Source organism: Arachis hypogaea, chromosome 12, assembly GCF_003086295.3.
Source record: "Arachis hypogaea cultivar Tifrunner chromosome 12, arahy.Tifrunner.gnm2.J5K5, whole genome shotgun sequence".
Classification (NCBI taxonomy): Eukaryota; Viridiplantae; Streptophyta; class Magnoliopsida; order Fabales; family Fabaceae; genus Arachis; species Arachis hypogaea.
This window is the reverse complement of record NC_092047.1, coordinates 70,996,445-71,008,472: the sequence shown is the minus strand read 5'-3', so window position 1 is coordinate 71,008,472 and position 12,028 is coordinate 70,996,445. Positions and strand designations below refer to the sequence as shown.

The following is a 12,028-nucleotide window of genomic DNA, read 5'->3' as shown; positions in this document are numbered from 1 at the left end:
TCGAAAATTTGAGTTGACTTTTTCAAAACTTTTTAAAATCTAGTTGTTTTTATGAGTCAAATCAAATTTTCAATTTAAAAATCTTATCTTTTTCAAAATCTTTTTCAAAAATCAAATCTTTTTCATTTTTCTTTTTTTATTTTTGAAAATTATAAAAATATTTTTCAAAAATCTTTTTCTTACTTTTATCTCATAATTTTCGAAAATATCCTCATCAATTAATGTTTTGATTCAAAAATTTCAAGTTTGTTACTTGCTTGTTAAGAAAGATTCAAACTTTGAGTTCTAGAATCATATCTTGTGATTTCTTGTGAATCAAGTCATTAATTGTGATTTTAAAAATCAAATCTTTTTCAAAACTAATTTCAATCATATCTTTTCAAAAATATCTTTCTATCTTATCTTTTTCAAAATCTTATCTTTTTCAAAAATTTGATTTTAAAATATCTTTTCTAACTTCCTATCTTCTTATCTTTTCAAAATTAATTTTCAAATTTGTTTCAACTAACTAACTAACTTTTTGTTTTTTTCTTATCTTTTTCAAAACTACCTAACTAACTCTCTCTCCCTAATTTTCAAAAATATCTTCCCTCTTTTTCAAAATTTCTTTTTAATTAACTAATTATTTTTATTTTTTATTTTAATTTTCGAAAAAATTATTAACCTTTTTCAAAAACTATTTTCGAAAATCACTAACTCTTTTTCAAAAATTATTTTTGAAAATTCTCTTTCTCTCTTTTCTTCTTCTGTTTTTCTACTCACACAGGGACCTCTATACTGTGGTAAAAAGGACCCCTATTATTATTATTTTTCTGTCCCTCTTTTTCATATGAGCAGGAGCAAGGACAAGAACATTCTTGTTGAAGCAGATCCAGAACCTGAAAGGACTCTGAAGAAGAAACTAAGAGAAGCTAAATTACAACAATCCAGCAGGCACCTTTCAGAAATTTTTGAACAGGAAGAGGAGATGGCAGCCGAAAATAATAATAATGGAAGGAGGATGCTTGGTGACTTTACTGCACCTAATTCCAATTTACATAGAAGAAGCATCTCCATTCATGCCATTAGAGCAAACAATTTTGAGCTGAAACCTCAATTAGTTTCTCTGATGCAGCAGAACTGCAAGTTTCATGGACTTCCATCTGAAGATCCTTTTCAGTTCTTAACTGAATTCTTGCAGATATGTGATACTGTTAAGACTAATGGAGTAGATCCTGAAGTCTACAGGCTCATGCTTTTCCCTTTTGCTGTAAGAGACAGAGCTAGAGTATGGTTGGACTCTCAACCTAAGGATAGCCTGAACTCTTGGGATAAGCTGGTCAAGGATTTCTTAGCCAAGTTCTTTCCTCCTCAAAAGCTGAGTAAGCTTAGAGTGGATGTTCAGACCTTTAGACAGAAAGAAGGTGAATCCCTCTATGAAGCTTGGGAGAGATACAAAGGACTGACCAAAAAGTGTCCTTCTGACATGCTTTCAGAATGGACCATCCTGGACATATTCTATGATGGTCTGTCTGAATTAGCTAAAATATCATTGGATACCTTTGCAGGTGGATCCATTCACCTAAAGAAAACACCTGCAGAAGCTCAAGAACTCATTGACATGGTTGTTAATAACCAGTTCATGTACACTTCTAAGAGGAATCCTGTAAGTAATGGGACGCCTATGAAGAAGGGAGTTCTTGAAATTGATACTCTGAATGCCATATTGGCTCAGAATAAAATATTGACTTAGCAAGTCAATATGATTTCTCAGAGTCTGAATGGAATGCAAGCTGCATCCAACAGTACTCAAGAGGCATCTTCTGAAGAAGAAGCTTATGATCCTGAGAACCCTGCAATAGCAGAGGTAAATTATATGGGTGAACCATATGGAAACACATATAATCCGTCATGAAGAAATCACCCAAATCTCTCATGGAAGGATCAACAAAAGCCTCAATAAGGCTTTAATAATGGTGGAAGAAATAGGTTTAACAATAGTAAACCTTTTCCATCATCCACTCAGCAACAGACAGAGAACTCTGAACAAAATACCTCTAATTTAGCAAACTTAGTCTCTGATCTGTCCAAGGCCACTGTAAGTTTCATGAATGAAACAAGGTCTTCCATTAGAAATTTGGAGGCACAAGTGGGCCAGCTGAGTAAAAGGATCACTGAAATCTCTCAGAGTACTCTCCCAAGCAATACAGAAGAGAATCCAAAAGGAGAGTGCAAGGCCATTGAATTAATTACCATGGCCGAACCTGTAAGGGAGGGAGAGGATGTGAATCCCAAGGAGGAAGACCTCCTGGGACGTCCAGTGATCAATAAGGAGTTTCCCTCTGAGGAACCAAAGGAATCTGAGACTCATCTAGAGACCATAGAGATTCCATTGAACCTTCTTATGCCATTCATGAGCTCTGATGAGTATTCCTCTTCTGAAGAGTATGGGGATGTTACTGAATGCCAAATTATTTGGTATTGAGACTTGGGAAGATGAACCTCCCTTGTTCACCAATAAACTAAGTGATCTGGATCAACTGAGATTGCCTCAGAAGAAACAGGATCCTAGAAAGTTCGTAATACCTTGTACCATAGGCAACATGATCTTTGAAAAGGCTCTGTGTGACCTTGGTTCAGGGATAAACCTCATGCCCCTCTCTGTAATAGAGAAACTGGGAATCTATGGGGTGTAAGCTGCTAAAATCTCATTAGAGATGGCAGACAATTCGAGAAAACAGGCTTATGGACAAGTAGAGGACGTGTTAGTAAAGGTTGAAGGCCTTTACATCCCTGCTGATTTCATAGTCCTAGATACTGGGAAGGATGATGATGAATCCATCATCCTTGGAAGACCCTTCCTAGCCACAGCAAGAGCTGTGATTGATGTTGACAGAGGAGAATTAGTCCTTCAATTGAATGAGGACTCCCTTGTGTTTAAAACTCGAGGTCATCCTTCTGTAAACATGGAGAGGAAGCATAAAAAGCTTTTCTCAAAACAGAGTCAACCAGAGCCCCCACAGTCAAACTCTAAGTTTGGTGTTGGGAGGCCACAACAAAACTCTAAGTTTGGTGTTGAACTCCCATATCCAAACTCTAAGTTTGGTGTTGGGAGATCTCAACAATGCTCTGAACATCTGTGAGGCTCCATGAGAGCCCACTGTCAAGCTATTGACATTAAAGAAGCGCTTGTTGGGAGGCAACCCAATTTTTATTTTTCTAATTTTATTGTTCTTTCATGTTTTATTAGGTTCATGATCATGTGGAGTCACAAAATAAATATAAAAATTGAAAATGGAATCAAAAATAGCAGAAGAAAAATCACACCTTGGAGGAAGACCTTACTGGCATTTAAACGCCAGTAAGAAGCTTCTTTTGGGCGTTCAACGCCAGAACAGAGCATGGTTCTGGCGCTGAACGCCAGAAATGGGCAGCATCTGGGCGTTTGAACGCCAGAAATGCACCATGGAGAAGAGCTGGCGCTGAACGCCCAGAACAAGCATGGTTCTGGCGTTCAACGCCAGAAATGGGCCACAAATGGGCGTTCAACGCCCAGAACAAGCACCAATCTGGCGCTGAATGCCCAGAGTTGTGTGCAAGGGCATTTTGCATGCCTAATTTGGTGCAAGATTGTAAATCCTTGAACACCTCAGGATCTGTGGACCCCACAGGATCATCTCAGGATCTGTGGACCCCACAGGATCCCCACCTACCTCCACTCACTTCTTCTCACCCCTCTTTCACATAATCCCATAAACACTCTTCCCCAAAACTCTTCACCAATCACCTCAATCTCTCTTCCCTATCACCACTTCACCACTCACATCCATCCACTCTTCCCCATAAACCTACCTCATAAATCCCACCTACCTTCAAAATTCAAAATCAATTTCCCACCTAAACCCACCCTATATGGCCGAACCTTACCCCCCTCCCTTCTCTATATAAAGCCCTCCATTCTTCTTCATTTTCACATAAAATAACCCTCTTTTTCCCTTCTTAGCCGAAACACATCTCCCTCCTCTCCTCCATATTTTCTTCTTCTTCTTCATCTATTCTTTCTTCTCTTGCTCGACGGCGAGCAATATTCTAAGTTTGGTGTGGTAAAAGCATAAGCTTTTTGTTTTTCCATTACCATTGATGGTACCCAAGACCGGAGAATCCTCTAGAAAAGGGAAAGGGAAGACAAAAGCTTCCACCTCCGAGTCATGGAAGAAGGAAAGATTCATCTCCAAAGCTCATCAAGACCACTTCTATGATGTTATGGCCAAGAAGAAGGTGATCCCCGAAGTCCCTTTCAACCTCAAGAAGAATGAGTATCCGGAGATCCGACTTGAAATCCAAAGGAGAGGTTGGGAAGTTCTAACAAACCCCATCCAACAAGTCGGCATCCTAATGGTTCAAGAGTTCTATGCCAATGCATGGATCACTAGGAACCATGATCAAAGTAAGAACCCAAACCCAAAGAATTATATTACAATGGTTCAGGGGAAATACTTAGATTTTAGTCCAGAAAATGTGAGGTTGGTGTTTAACTTGCCTATGATGCAAGGAGATGCATGCCCCTACACTAGAAAGGTCAACTTTAATCAAAGGTTGGACCAAGTCCTCAGGGACATATGTGTGGAAGGAGCTCAACGGAAGATTGACTCCAAAGGCAAGCCGGTTCAACTAAGAAGACTGGACCTCAAGCCTGTAGCTAGAGGATGGTTAGAGTTCATACAACGCTCCATCATCCCCACCAGCAACTGATCCGAAGTTACTGTGGATCGGGCCATCATGATTCATAGCATCATGATTGGAGAGGAAGTAGAAGTTCATGAAGTCATCTCCTTTGAACTCTATAAAATAGCCGAAAAGTCCTCCCCCATGGCAAGGCTAGCTTTTCCTCATCTTATTTGCCATCTCTGTTACTCGGCTGGAGCTTCCATATAAGGAGACATTCCCATTGAGGAAGAGAAGCCCATCACTAAGAAAAGGATGGAGCAAGCAAGAGAGCCCATTCATGGAGCTCAAGAGGCGTATGAAGCTCATCACCATGAGATCCCGGAGATGCCTCCAATGCATTTTCCTCCACAAAATTATTGGGAGCAAATCAACACCTCCCTAGGAGAATTAAGTTCCAACATGGGACAACTAAGGGTGGAACATCAAGAGCACTTCATCATCCTTCATGAAATAAGAGAAGATCAAAAAGCAATGAGGGAGGAGCAACAAAGACAAGGAAGAGACATAGAAGAGCTCAAGGACATCATAGGTTCCTCAAGAAGGAAACGCCACCATCACTAAAGTGGACTCATTCCTTGTTCTTACATTCTCTGTTTTTCGTTTTCTCTATGTTAAGTGCTTATCCATGTTTGTGTCTTCATTACATGATCATTAGTAATTAGTAACTTTGTCTTAAAGTTATGAATGTCCTATGAATCCATCACCTCTCTTAAATGAAAACTGTTTTAATTCAAAAGAACAAGAAGTACATGAGTTTCGAATTTATCCTTGAACTTAGTTTAATTATATTGATGTGTTGACAATGCTTCTTGTTTTCTGAATGAATGCTTGAACAATGCATATGTCTTTTGCAGTTGTTGTTTAAGAATGTTAAATATGTTGGCTCTTGAAAGAATGATGACAAGGAGACATGTTATTTGATAATCTGAAAAATCATAAAAATGATTCTTGAAGCAAGAAAAAGTAGCAAAGAACAAAGCTTGCAGAAAAAATAGAAAGAAAAAAGAAAAAGCAAGCAGAAAAAGCCAAAGCTCTTAAAACCAAAAGGCAAGAGCAAAAAGCCAATAACCCTTAAAACCAAAAGGCAAGGGCAAATAAAAAGGATCCCAAGGCTTTGAGCATCAGTGGATAGGAGGGCCTAAAGGAATAAAATCCTGGCCTAAGCGGCTAAACCAAGCTGTCCCTAACCATGTGCTTGTGGCGTGAAGGTGTCAAGTGAAAACTTGAGAATGAGCGGTTAAAGTCAAGGTCCAAAGCAAGAAAAAAAAGAGTGTGCTTAAGAACCCTGGACACCTCTAATTGGGGACTTTAGCAAAGCTGAGTCACAATCTGAAAAGGTTCACCCAATTATGTGTCTGTGGCATTTATGTATCTGGTGGTAATACTGGAAAACAAGGTGCTTAGGGCCACGGCCAAGACTCATAAAGTAGCTGTGTTCAAGAATCATCATACTGAACTAGGAGAATCAATAACACTATCTGAACTCTGAGTTCCTATAGAAGCCAATCATTTTGAACTTCAATGGATGAAGTGAGAAGCCAAAACTATTCAAGAGGCAAAAAGCTACAAGTCCCGCTCATCTGATTGGAGCTATGTTTCATTGATAGTTTGGAATTTATAGTATATTCTATTCTTTTTATCCTATTTGATTTTCAGTTGCTTGGGGACAAGCAACAATTTAAGTTTGGTGTTGTGATGAGCGGATAATTTATACGCTTTTTGGCATTGTTTTTAGTATGTTTTTAGTAGAATCTAGTTACTTTTAGGGATGTTTTCATTAGTTTTTATGTTAAATTCACATTTCTGGACTTTACTATGAGTTTGTGTGTTTTTCTGTGATTTCAGGTATTTTCTGGCTGAAATTGAGGGACTTGAGCAAAAATCAAATTCAGAGGTTGAAGAAGGACTGCTGATGCTGTTGGATTCTGACCTCCCTGCACTCAAAATGGATTTCCTGGAGCTACAGAACTCAAAATGGCACGATTCCAATTGCATTGGAAAGTAGACATCCAGGGATTTCCAGAAATATATAATAGTCCATACTTTGCCCAAGTTCATACGACACAAACTGGCGTTCAACGCCAGCTCTCTGCCCAATTCTGGCGTCCAGCGCCAAAAACAAGTTGCAAAGTAGAGTTCAACGCCCAAAATGGCACAAAAGCTGGCGTTCAACTCCAAGAATGACCTCTCCACGTGTAACATTCAAGCTCAGTCCAAGCACACACCAAGTGGGCCCCGGAAGTGGATTTATGCATCAATTACTTATTTCTGTAAACCCTAGTAACTAGTTTAGTATAAATAGAACTTTTTACTATTGTATTTTCATCTTCGGATCAAGTCTTGGTTACTCCGGTTCCCCTCTGGGGCCGAGACCAATGAACTCCATTATCACTTATGTATTTTCAACAGTAGAGTTTCTACACTCCATAGATTAAGGTGTGGAGCTCTGCTGTTCCTCAAAGATTAATGCAAAGTACTACTGTTTTTCTATTCAATTCAACTTATTCCGCTTCTAAGATATTCATTCGCACTTCAACCTGAATGTGATGAATGTGACAATCATCATCATTCCCTATGAACGCGTGCCTGACAATCACTTCCGTTCTACCTTCGATTGAATGATTATCTCTTGGATCTCTTAATCAGAATCTTCGTGGTGTAAGCTAGATTGATGGCGGCATTCATGAGAATTTGGAAAGTCTAAACCTTGTCTGTGGTATTCCGAGTAGGATTCTGGGATTGAATGACTGTGACGAGCTTCAAACTCGCGATTGCTGGGCGAAGTGACAGACGCAAAAGGAGGATGAATCCTATTCCAGTATGATCGGGAACCTCAGATGATTAGCCGTGCTGTGACAGAGCATTTGGACCATTTTCACAAGAGGAGGGGATGTAACCATTGACAACGGTGATGCCCTTGCATAAAGCCAGCCATGGAAAGGAGTAAGACTGATTGGATGAAGACAGCGGGAAAGCAGAGATTCAGAGGAACGAAATCATCTCTACACGCTTATCTGAAATTCTCACCAATGAATTAATAAGTGTTTCTATCCTTAGTTTATTATTTATTTTTGAAAACTCCATAACTATTTTATATCCGCATGACTGAGATTTACAAGGTGACCATAGCTTGCTTCATACCAACAATCTCCGTGGGATCGACCCTTACTCACGTAAGGTTTATTACTTGGACGACCCAGTGCACTTGCTGATTAGTTGTATCGAAGTTGTGACAAATTATGAATTGAGATTAGAGCACCAAGTTTTTGGAGCCATTACCAGAGATCACAATTTCGTGCACCAAGTTTTTGGCACCGTTGCCGAGGATTGTTCGAGTTTGGACAACTGACGGTTCATCATGTTGCTCAGATTGGGTAATTTTCTTTTTGTTTTATTTTCAAAAAAATTTTTCAAAAATCTTTCAAAAATTTCTCCTTTGTTTTTTAAAAAATTTTTTTTTTTTAAAATCAATGTTTTCAAAAATATATTTTTTTTCAGAATTTTTAAGAATGAATTCTAGTGTTTCATGATGATTTGTTGAATCCTGGCTGGCTGTAAGCCATATCTAATCTTTTGGACTGGGGTTTCAACTTATCATCACAAGAGCTTGTTGATTCTCACACACTTAGTTGCTCTATATATGAAAAGTATAAACATCTTCTAAAGCTTGGCTGGCTAGTAAGCCATGCCTAACCCTCAGATTGGAGCTTTAGGCTAAGAGTACAAGATTCGTGGAATTCATATTAAAAATTTTGGAATCCTTATTTTTCTTTTTCAAATTAATTTTCAAAAAATACCAAAAAAATTAGAAAATCATAAAAATCAAAAATATTTTGTATTTCTTGTTTGAGTCTTGAGTCAGATTTAAAGTTTGGTGTCAATTGCATGTTCATCTTGCATTTTTCGAAAAATTCATGCATTCATGGTGTTCTTCATGATCTTTAAGTTGTTCTTGGTAAGTCTTCTTGTTTGATCTTGATGTTTTCTTGTTTTGCATCTTTTCTTGTTTTTCATATGCATTCTTGCATCCATAGAGTCTAAACATGAAAGATTTCTAAGTTTGGTGTCTTGAATGTTTTCTTTGCATATAAAAATTTTCAAAAATATGTTCTTGGTGTTCATCTTGACATTCAAAGTGTTCTTGGTGTTCATCTTGACATTCATAGCATTCTTGCATGCATTCATTGTTTTGATCTAAAAAATTTTCATGCATTGCATCATTTTGTTGTTTTCTCTCTCATCATAAAAAATTCAAAAATCAGAAAAATATCTTTCCCTTTTTCACTCATAAATTTCGAAAATTTGAGTTGACTTTTTCAAAACTTTTTAAAATCTAGTTGTTTTTATGAGTCAAATCAAATTTTCAATTTAAAAATCTTATCTTTTTCAAAATCTTTTTCAAAATCTTTTTCAAAAATCAAATCTTTTTCATTTTTCTTTTTTTATTTTTGAAAATTATAAAAATATTTTTCAAAAATCTTTTTCTTACTTTTATCTCATAATTTTCGAAAATATCCTCATCAATTAATGTTTTGATTCAAAAATTTCAAGTTTGTTACTTGCTTGTTAAGAAAGATTCAAACTTTGAGTTCTAGAATCATATCTTGTGATTTCTTGTGAATCAAGTCATTAATTGTGATTTTAAAAATCAAATCTTTTTCAAAACTAATTTCAATCATATCTTTTCAAAAATATCTTTCTATCTTATCTTTTTCAAAATCTTATCTTTTTCAAAAATTTGATTTTAAAATATCTTTTCTAACTTCCTATCTTCTTATCTTTTCAAAATTGATTCTCAAATTTGTTTCAACTAACTAACTAACTTTTTGTTTTTTTCTTATCTTTTTCAAAACTACCTAACTAACTCTCTCTCTCTAATTTTCAAAAATATCTTCCCTCTTTTTCAAAATTTCTTTTTAATTAACTAATTATTTTAATTTTTGATTTTAATTTTTGAAAAAATTATTAACCTTTTTCAAAAACTATTTTCGAAAATCACTAACTCTTTTTCAAAAATTATTTTTGAAAATTCTCTTTCTCTCTTTTCTTCTTCTTTTCTTCTACTCACACAGGGACCTCTATACTGTGGTAAAAAGGACCCCTATATTATTATTTTTCTGTCCCTCTTTTTCATATGAGCAGGAGCAAGGACAAGAACATTCTTGTTGAAGCAGATCCAGAACCTGAAAGGACTCTGAAGAAGAAACTAAGAGAAGCTAAATTACAACAATCCAGCAAGCACCTTTTAGAAATTTTCGAACAAGAAGAGGAGATGGCAGCCGAAAATAATAATAATGCAAGGAGGATGCTTGGTGACTTTACTGTACCTAATTCCAATTTACATAGAAGAAGCATCTCCATTCATGCCATTAGAGCAAACAATTTTGAGCTGAAACCTCAATTAGTTTTTCTGATGCAGCAGAACTGCAAGTTTCATGGACTTCCATCTGAAGATCCTTTTCAGTTCTTAACTAAATTCTTGCAGATATATGATACTGTTAAGACTAATGGAGTAGATCCTGAAGTCTACAGGCTCATGCTTTTCCCTTTTGCTGTAAGAGACAGAGCTAGAGTATGGTTGCACTCTCAACCTAAGGATAGCCTGAACTCTTGGGATAAGCTGCTCAAGGATTTCTTAGCCAAGTTCTTTCCTCCTCAAAAGCTGAGTAAGCTTAGAGTGGATGTTCAGACCTTTAGACAGAAAGAAGGTGAATCCCTCTATGAAGCTTGGGAGAGATACAAAGGACTGACCAAAAAGTGTCCTTCTGACATGCTTTTAGAATGGACCATCCTGGACATATTCTATGATGGTCTGTCTGAATTAGCTAAAATATCATTGGAGGGCCTCTGCAGGTGGATCCATTCACCTAAAGAAAACACCTGCAGAAGCTCAAGAACTCATTGACATGGTTGCTAATAACCAGTTCATGTACACTTCTGAGAGGAATCCTGTAAGTAATGGGACGCCTATGAAGAAGGGAGTTCTTGAAATTGATACTCTGAATGCCATATTGGCTCAGAATAAAATATTGACTCAGCAAGTCAATATGATTTCTCAGAGTCTGAATGGAATGCAAGCTACATCCAACAGTACTCAAGAGGCATCTTCTGAAGAAGAAGCTTATGATCCTGAGAACCCTGCAATAGCAGAGGTAAATTATATGGGTGAACCATATGGAAACACATATAATCCGTCATGGAGAAATCACCCAAATCTCTCATGGAAGGATCAACAAAAGCCTCAACAAGGCTTTAATAATGGTGGAAGAAATAGGTTTAACAATAGTAAACCTTTTCCATCATCCACTCAGCAACAGACAGAGAACTCTGAACAAAATACCTCTAATTTAGCAAACTTAGTCTCTGATCTGTCCAAGGCCACTGTAAGTTTCATGAATGAAACAAGGTCTTCCATTAGAAATTTGGAGGCACAAGTGGGCCAGCTGAGTAAAAGGATCACTGAAATCCCTCATAGTACTCTCCCAAGCAATACAGAAGAGAATCCAAAAGGAGAGTGCAAGGCCATTGAGTTAATTACCATGGCCGAACCTGTAAGGGAGGGAGAGGACGTGAATCCCAAGGAAGAAGACCTCCTGGGACGTCCAGTGATCAATAAGGAGTTTCCCTCTGAGGAACCAAAGGAATCTGAGACTCATCTAGAGACCATAGAGATTCCATTGAACCTTCTTATGCCATTCATGAGCTCTGATGAGTATTCCTCTTCTGAAGAGAATGAGGATGTTACTGAAGAGCAAGCTGCCAAGTTTCTTAGTGCAATCATGAAGCTGAATGCCAAATTATTTGGTATTGAGACTTGGAAAGATGAACCTCCCTTGTTCACCAATAAACTAAGTGATCTGGATCAACTGAGATTGCCTCAGAAGAAACAGGATCCTGAAAAGTTCGTAATACCTTGTACCATAGGCAACATGATCTTTGAAAAGGCTCTGTGTGACCTTGGTTCAGGGATAAACCTCATGTCCCTCTCTGTAATAGAGAAACTCGGAATCTATGGGGTGCAAGCTGCTAAAATCTCATTAGAGATGGCAGACAATTCGAGAAAACAGGCTTATGGACAAGTAGAGGACGTGTTAGTAAAGGTTGAAGGCCTTTACATCCCTGCTGATTTCATAGTCCTAGATACTGGGAAGGATGAGGATGAATCCATCATCCTTGGAAGACCCTTCCTAGCCACAGTAAGAGCTGTGATTGATGTTGACAGAGGAGAATTAGTCCTTCAATTGAATGAGGACTCCCTTGTGTTTAAAACTCGAGGTCATCTTTCTGTAAACATGGAGAGGAAGCATAAAAAGCTTTTCTC

The 12,028-nt window shown here is 37.5% G+C and overlaps 2 non-coding genes across 2 annotated transcripts; both read right to left on the bottom strand.

The window, feature by feature from the left end:
- Positions 1-1,363: 1,363 nt before the first annotated feature.
- LOC112731842 (small nucleolar RNA R71) lies at positions 1,364-1,471 on the bottom strand. The gene has a single exon (XR_003167598.1). It is a non-coding gene; the product is annotated as a small nucleolar RNA R71 (small nucleolar RNA).
- Positions 1,472-10,375: 8,904 nt separating this feature from the next.
- Positions 10,376-10,483, bottom strand: LOC112731841 (small nucleolar RNA R71). Its single transcript, XR_003167597.1, has one exon. It is a non-coding gene; the product is annotated as a small nucleolar RNA R71 (small nucleolar RNA).
- Between the last annotated feature and the right edge of the window lie 1,545 nt (positions 10,484-12,028).